The sequence below is a fragment of the Budorcas taxicolor genome, chromosome 25 (assembly GCF_023091745.1).
Source record: "Budorcas taxicolor isolate Tak-1 chromosome 25, Takin1.1, whole genome shotgun sequence".
Classification (NCBI taxonomy): domain Eukaryota; kingdom Metazoa; phylum Chordata; class Mammalia; order Artiodactyla; family Bovidae; genus Budorcas; species Budorcas taxicolor.
In genome coordinates this window covers 22,908,217-22,916,372 of record NC_068934.1, presented here as the reverse complement: position 1 = coordinate 22,916,372, position 8,156 = coordinate 22,908,217, and the positions used below count along the sequence as shown (strand labels likewise).

The following is an 8,156-nucleotide window of genomic DNA, read 5'->3' as shown; positions in this document are numbered from 1 at the left end:
CCAGTCATTACACAATCGTGATCAAGAATGAGAAAAGGGATTGAGGACTATTAGATTCTATGGAAATGTCAGAGAACACTGCTGAAGAAGTGACACTTAAGTTGAGGCACAACTATTTAGAAGGAGTTAGTCAAGTAAAGGCGATGGCACCCCACACCAGTACTCTTGCCTGGAAAATCGCATGAACGGAAGAGCCTGGTAGGCTGCAGTTCATGAGGTTATGAAGAGTCGGACACAACTGAGCGACTTCCCTTTCACTTTTCACTTTCATGCATTGGAGAAGGAAATGGCAACCCACTCATTGTTCTTGCCTGGACAATCCCAGGGACGGGGGAGCCTGGTGGGCTGCCGTCTATGGGGTCACACAGAGTTGGACATGACTGAAGTGACTTAGCAGCAGCAGCAGCAGCAGTCATGTAAAAAGTGTGAGGGGTGGTGAGGTTTTCAGATGAAGGGACCCACCCTGTAAAAATAAAAATAAATAAATAAAGGAAGAGGCCAACATTTATTGACTGATTCAAAACAGCTAGACTCTACTAAGTCCTTTATAAGACTTATCTGTTTTAATCCATATAGAAACACTTTAAGGTAGATATTATTATTTATCCTTATTTCATGCAGAAGCTGAAACTTGTCATGGGTTGAATAGTGTTTCCACAAAACTCGCTACTCAAACTTTGGAAGGTGACCTTATTTGGATCTTAAGATGAAATCATTCTGGATTCAGGCTGAGCCCTAAATCCAGTGGCTGATGCTTTTGTAATAAGAGAGGACACAGAGACACAGAGAAGGGAATGAAAAGAGAGAGCACAGATTTGAGGAACACATCTATCGTCTTCGTTTTGTTTAGTCGTAAGTTATATCCAACTCTTTGTGACCCCAAGGACTGCAGCACTCGTGGCTTCCCTGTCCTTCACTACCTCCCAGAATTTTCTCAACTCATGTCCGTTGAGTCGGTGATGCTGTCCAACCGTCTTATCCTCTGCCACCCCCTTAAACACTAGAAACTAGCCCAGATATAAGGCCATTTTCCCCTCACAGGCAATTGGTGCTGACACCTTGAGTTTGGACTTCTAGCCTCCTAAACAGTGAGAGAGTCAATTTCTGTTATTTTAGGCCACTCAATATGTGGTAGTCGATTATGGCAGCCCAAGAGAAATAATACAATACTCTTTGGCACAGGGGAGCTCCCAATAAAAAAGCTTAGGAGGATTTATTTATTCAGCCTTATTCACTGTTGATGCTGTTTGTCAGATATTTTGATGTGAATTATGAAAGGTACACCTGATGCAAATATGGTATCCACTTTCAAAGACTGCAAAGCAGGAGCTGATAGGTGTCATATAAAAGTATAGATTAATGATAATAATAATAGTAATAATCACTCTCATGTATTAAGTATATGTACCAGGCACTGTGAGTGATTACTTACATACATTAATTTAATGTGCAAAAAGGTATATATAACTTATTGCATTTAGCAGATAAAGAAACTGAAGCATGACAGTTTAATTACCTTCTTCAAGGTTGTATATCTTTGCCAATGGCAGGGTGGGATCTCAATTTCCACTGAGAGGATAAAGGAAGGAACTTAAAGAGAATACAAGCCATCAGCAGAAGTTTCGCCCAGGTCTTCAGATTTATGCTGTAGATGCCATCACTTATTTCCTGGGTCATGAATGATGAGTAATGTTGGGCGTTGATGAATGAAAGGCAAGGAAAAGGATGTGTGGGCATTAACAGTGAGCAAAAAGGCAGAAAAACAGAAAATGGGCCTTTTGTTAGTAACAGAGTGCTCCAATTTGTTGGGATGTATGGTACACTGAAAAAGAAACATGGAAATTTATTTGGAATGGTAGATTCAGACCAATTGTTGACCTATGAGCAAATGTCAGGAGAAGCTGGGAAATTATTCTTTGAAGAGACTGAAGATCAGAAGGATTGTGCCAAACCAAGCAAAATGATCCGATTGCTGCTTCAGGGAGATGAATCCCACAGGATGTGAGAAGCAGACTGGTGGCTGGCACAGACTGATGACCAAATAACCATTTAGGAGCCAAACGTTCTAAGAGAGAGAGGGACAAAATGCATTCACATTCCTCAGAAAGCAGCTCTTAGGTCAACCCCAACTGCTCTTTTATTTAAAAACACCTGTTGAGCCTTTCTGTGCTACCCAAGTAGGGATCCATATGAAAATGTCTAAGATTCACATCATAACTTAAAGGGAAACTTGTCTGGAGCACTTGATATCCTGCAAATGAAGGAGGAGGATTCTCCTTCTTAAAGTTCTTGCAGCAGGAATATACTCAGCGGCTTTCAAATAACTGTACATCTACGAAAGGAAATAAGTGATGGTGTTTACAGCATAAATCTGAAGACCTGAGAGAAGCTTCCACTGAGGGCTTGTATGATTATTGCCACTGAAAATCTGGCTGATAGCAGCATCATATCCCCTAGGAAAACTGGCTGTGGGGCTGGGCTGAAGTTTGCTACTCCTGCCAGAGCCACTTTTATTGCTGGCCACTTTGCTTCTGGAAACTTCACTAGTCAGATCCAGGAAGCCTTGCAGGAGCCATGCCTTCTAGTGGTTACTGATCCCAGGACTGACCACTAGCCTCCCTGCCATCACACTATGTCAGACTCTGCACTTTGCGAACATGCCATCCTCTACAACAACAGTGGGTCTGATGGGAGGGACACTGGCCCAGAAAGTTCTGCGCATGTGTGGTGCCATGTGAGCGTCCATCAGAGCACGTCTTATCTCTACTTCTGCAGAATCCTGGAGAGATTGAAAAGAAAGCACAAGCTGCTGCTGGAAAGGCTGTGACCCAGGAGGAATTTCGGGGTGAGTGTACTGCTTCAGCTCCTGGGTTTACTGCATTTACAGCTCAGCCTGAGGTTGGGCTTCCGAGGTGGCGCTGCTGCTGCTGCTGCTGCTGCTGCTAAGTCGCTTCAGTCGTGTCTGACTCTGTGCGACCCCACAGACGGCAGCCCATCAGGCTCCCCCGTCCCTGGGATTGTCCAGACAAGAACACTGGAGTGGGTTGCCATTTCCTTCTCCAATGCAGGAAAGTGAAAAGTGAAAGTGAAATAGCTCAGTCGTGCCCGACTCTTAGCGACCCCATGGACTGCAGCCTACCAGGCTCCTCCATCCATGGGATTTCCAGGCAAGAGTACTGGAGTGGGGTGCCAGTACCTTCTCCGCCAGGTGGCACTAGTGGTAAAGAATCCGCCTGCCAAGGCAGGAGACACAAGAAATGCGAGCTTGATCCCTGGGTTGGGAAGATCCCCTTGAGGAGGACATGGCAACACACTCCAGTATTCTTGACTGGGAAGTTCCATGGACAGAGGAGCCTGGTGAGATACAGTCTATGGCGTCGCAAAGAGTTGGACACAACTGAAGCAACTTAGCATGCATGCATGCCCAACTGGAGGTTACAGACCAGTGTGAAACCATGAGCACTCTCTGCCTAGTCACCAGTTCTCCAGGGCAGACAGCAGGGCTGAGCCACTCTCAGAGACTGGTCTGGAACTCGCACTGCTCAGGCCACTGAATGGGTAGGAATGACCACTGGGTGGTCTTAAGCTCTTCTTCCATGGGCTCCACACAGAAAAATGGAATACGGTTGACTGAAAATAAACAGCAGTTTATTTAAAACAAACATTCAATGATTAAAAAAAAAAAACAAGGACCAGATTCCCTCCTAGAGGATTTAGAAGAATGCAGCCCAGCTGGCAGCTTGACTTTAGCTTCCTAAGGACTGTGTCCGCCAGAAAGTTCTACAGAACTCAAAGATAACATATTTCTGTTGTTTTAAGCCACTAAGCTGTGTTCACTTAGTACCACAGCAACAGGTAACTAAACCAGATAGTAAAAAAAAAAAAAAAAAAGCCAAGATATTTTTGGGTAGTATTATGATCTAGAGTGAAGAAAAAATTTGGAAGGATAATGACAGTGAACCACTGAAAAGGTTATAACACCTGATCTGTGTTCTTGGTGTTTAAGGCAAAGAAGGATTAATAGTTAAAATGGAGATGAAGAGGTGGGCTTCATTAGAGGAGACACCAACATTCTTCATGAGCTCATCTAACCCTGATTTGAATGAGGAAATTTAGAATGGGATAAGCTCAGACACTAATTTTTTCTGTGATGAATATTATGTTTTTTCTATGCCTAAAAAAGAGAAACATGGGCCTGCTTAAAGTTTTACACAGTGAAGGAAGGGATTTTTTTTTCAATTAAGACTTTTTGTAAAAGAAGTTTAAGGTTCATGGCAAAATTGAGGAGAACTATGTAGCAATTTCGCATATACTCCCTTCCCCCAATATGCATAGCCTCCCCCATATCCACATCCCCCACCAGAGTGGTACATTTGTTAGAACTGATGAACCAACATTGGCACATTATAATCACTCAGTCTGTGTAGGTTCTTTAGGGTTTGTTCTCAGTCTCCTACATTCTATAGGTTTGGACAAATGTATCATGACATGTATCCATCAATATGATATCATATTTTCACTGTCCTAAAAATCCACTTGCTTTAACTATTCATCTCTCCCCCACAAATCCACCCTTACCCTCATAACCGATGAGGGTCTTCATAATTTTGCCTTTTTCAGAATGTCATATAGTTTAATACAATTTGAATCGTACAGTCTGTAGCCTTTTCAGACTGACTTCTTTCACTTGGTTATACTCATTTAATATGCCTCCGAAATGGTAAAGAATCCACCTGCCAATACAAGAGACACAAAAGATGTGGGTTTGATCCCTGCATCAGAAAGATCCCTTGGAGTAGTCAATAGCAACCCACTCCAGATTCTTCCTTGGAAAATTCCAGGGACAGAGGAGCCTAAAGGGCTACAGTTCATTGGGTCACAAAGAGTTGGACACGACTGAGCCACTGAACATGCATGCACACGTATATGTCTTTTTATGGCTTGATAGCTCATGTACTTTTAGTGCTAAATAATATTCCATTGACATAAATAATATTCCACAGTTTACTTATCCATTCAACTACTGAAGGACATCTTGATAACTTCCAAGTTTTGATAAGTATGAATCAGTTCAGTTCAGTTCAGTCGCTCAGTCATGTCTGACTTTTTGAGACCCTATGGACTGCAGCATGCTAGGCCTCCCTGTCCATCACCAACTGCTGGAGTTGACTCAAACTCATGTCCATTGGGTCGGTGATACCATCCAACCATCTCATCCTCTGTCGTCCCCTTCTGCTCCCGCCTTCAATATTTCCCAGCATCAGGGTCTTTTCCAATAAGTCAGTTCTTTTCATCAGGTAGCCAAAGTATTGGAGTTTCAGCTTCAACATCAGTCCTTCCAATAAACATTCAGGACTGATTTCCTTTACGATGGACTGGTTTGATCTCCTTTCAGTCTAAGGGACTCTCAAGAGTCTTCTCCAACACTACAGTTCAAAATCATCAATTCTTCGGCACTCAGCTTTCTTTATAGTCCAACTCTAACATCCGTACATGACTACTGGAAAAAAGACAGCCTTGACTAGACAGACTTTTGTTGGCAAAGTAATGTCTCTGCTTGGTCATAACTTTCCTTCCAAGGAGTAAGCATCTTTTTATTTCATAGCTGCAGTCACCATCTGCAGTGATTTTGGAGCCCAGAAAAATAAAGTCTGACACTGTTTTCCCATCTGTTTGCCAAGAAGTGATGGGACTGGATGCCATGACCTTTGTTTTCTGAGTGTTGTGCTTTAAGCCAACTTTTTCACTCTCCTCTTCACTTTCAACAAGAGGCTCTTTAGTTCTTCTTCACTCTCTGGCATAAGGGTGGTGTCATCTGCATATCTGAGGTGATTGATATTTCTCCCAGCAATCTTGATTCCAGCTTGTGCTTCATCCAGCCAAGCATTTCTCATGATGTACTCTGCATAGAAGTTAAATAAGCAGGGTGACAATATACAGCCTTGACATACTCCTTTTCCTATTTGGAACCAGTCTGTTGTTCCATGTCCAGTTCTAACTGTTAATTATGAATAAAGCTGCTAAAAATGTTCAAGTGCAGGTTTTTTTGTGGACATAACTTTTCAACTGAGTTTTGTTTTAAATATAAAAGGGACACAGGCTTCCAATTAAATTGGGATAATTGAACATACTCTTTGTGTTCATCTTCTCCTAGTGGCTCACTAAAATGATAAAGAAAAAGTTTTTTAAAAAACAATAAAGCCCCAAGGAAAATGAGAACGGGACACCAGGCAACAATATTTAGAAGATGTTACCAAGCTTTCAGAAGATGGAAAGCTGATGGACAAGTGGAAAGTGACCTAAAGAGTGAGGAAGGGTGATCTCCAAATGCCTTCCAGTGGAAGCCAACCAGAAGTCATCTGATTCATCCACAAAGTAAGGAAAAGCTCGGGAGTTGAAATGAACAGAGAACTCTGAAAGCAGGATAGTTGGCTCAGGGTTAAAAACAGGAGCTCTGCTGCAATTGTATAACAAGAGGAATTAGACCCACCCAGACAGGCACATGAACTCACCTGTCATGAAAGGATATGGAAATGTATCTCTCCAGGGTGATCATATGGTTCCACACCTCAAGGAGAGAGGTATAACTGAGGCCTGGGGTGAGATGACATGCCGTACTGAAATTAAAAGGAAAAATCAAAGTTTTCATACTGAATAGTAAGACTCTACCCCCAGCTCCTTTCTCTATTCAGCTTCCAGAATGTTGGTTACCAGATGTGTGATCTTCTCCAGGAAAAATCTTAGAGGACTCCGATGTAGATAAGAAGGAGGGGAAATCATCAGGAAGATTAAATAAGAATGTTTACTGATTTGAGGACATGAAAGACTCTGTCTCTTAGTGACAAGCACAAAGAATACAAAATGTCCCTTATTCAATTTTCCAAACAATAAAGATAGAGTACCATAATGTTTCCATAGAAGGATTAAAAAACAAAACACACACATGCACACACACTTCTTCAAGAGTCATAATGGAATTAATCTTCCCAATGGGAACACTATAAGATGGAAATTAATGAGACAGTTGATCAAAAGTATCAGGGAAAAAAGTGTTATACTTAAAACTCAGGGAAACAAAACTATCAATCAAGTGTGAAGGTAGAGAAAGTAAACTTTCATATTTGCAAGGTTTCAAATAACAAGCCTTGTATTAAATAAATAGCAGACCCCCTATTTATATATAAACAGACTCCTATTTCAGGAAACCATGGGAGTATGTAATCCAGGAAGGATGCAGGATCCAGAAAGCAAGAAGGTGACACAGAAAAGAGTTGGAAAGACCTTTCAGAAGACAGTGACCGAGGACTCCAGGTTGGCATCTGTATAACAAAACTGGAAGGCATCTAGATTGAAGTAGAAGGACAGAAAGCTCCAGGAGAAATGCATCCATGAAAAAGCAGAATTGATAGATTACCTCATGAGCTTGAGTATATCAAGAGAAAGTAGTTCTTTTGGCATGTTTTGAGATAGATTAATGACAGGAATATAGAAACATAATAAAACAACGTCAACACATAGAAGGGTACAGTTTTGAACACTAGGGAAAAGAAACTAGTGTATAAGAGAAAGGAAATGAAAGCAAAGTAGCCCTGTGGCTTGGCTGTGAGTGGGGTGAGATGGAAGGCTTGAGTTGAAATTCTAACTTTGCCATTGAACTGTGTGATCATATGAGTGTTGCTTGTTATTATTATTTTGGTTGTTATGTTAACATGACATTTTGATTTAAATAATATCAATGAGAGGATGGGGGATTGCAAGTGTGTGCAAGTGAGAGGGAGAGAGAGGGAGAGATGTGAAGCAGAATTAAATTTAATTCCTCATCTTCCAAAGAAGAATGTTGAAGGACAAGTCAAAAGTTGAAAATCAGCCAACAGCAGTGTAATGATTTTAATAGCTGACACATACAGAGCATACTTATTCTGTATAAGGATTATCCTTTAACACACACACACACACACACACACACACACACAATCACTCATTTAATCTTCTTCATAAAAGTGGTGTCGGCTAGTAGCAAGAATCATCAGTAGGTGAAATGAGTCAAAGATGGTGGTGGTGGTTTAGTCGCTAAGTTGTGCCAACTTAAAAAATACAGTCACAACCTGAAAGTTAGAGAGTTGTTTTATTCAGTAGGAATGTTTAGGACTCCAAGC

The 8,156-nt window shown here is 41.5% G+C and overlaps 1 pseudogene; it reads left to right on the top strand.

Moving 5' to 3' along the window:
* The first annotated feature begins 1,702 nt into the window (after positions 1 to 1,702).
* LOC128069102 (40S ribosomal protein SA-like) lies at positions 1,703 to 7,327 on the top strand (annotated as a pseudogene).
* Positions 7,328 to 8,156: the final 829 nt, after the last annotated feature.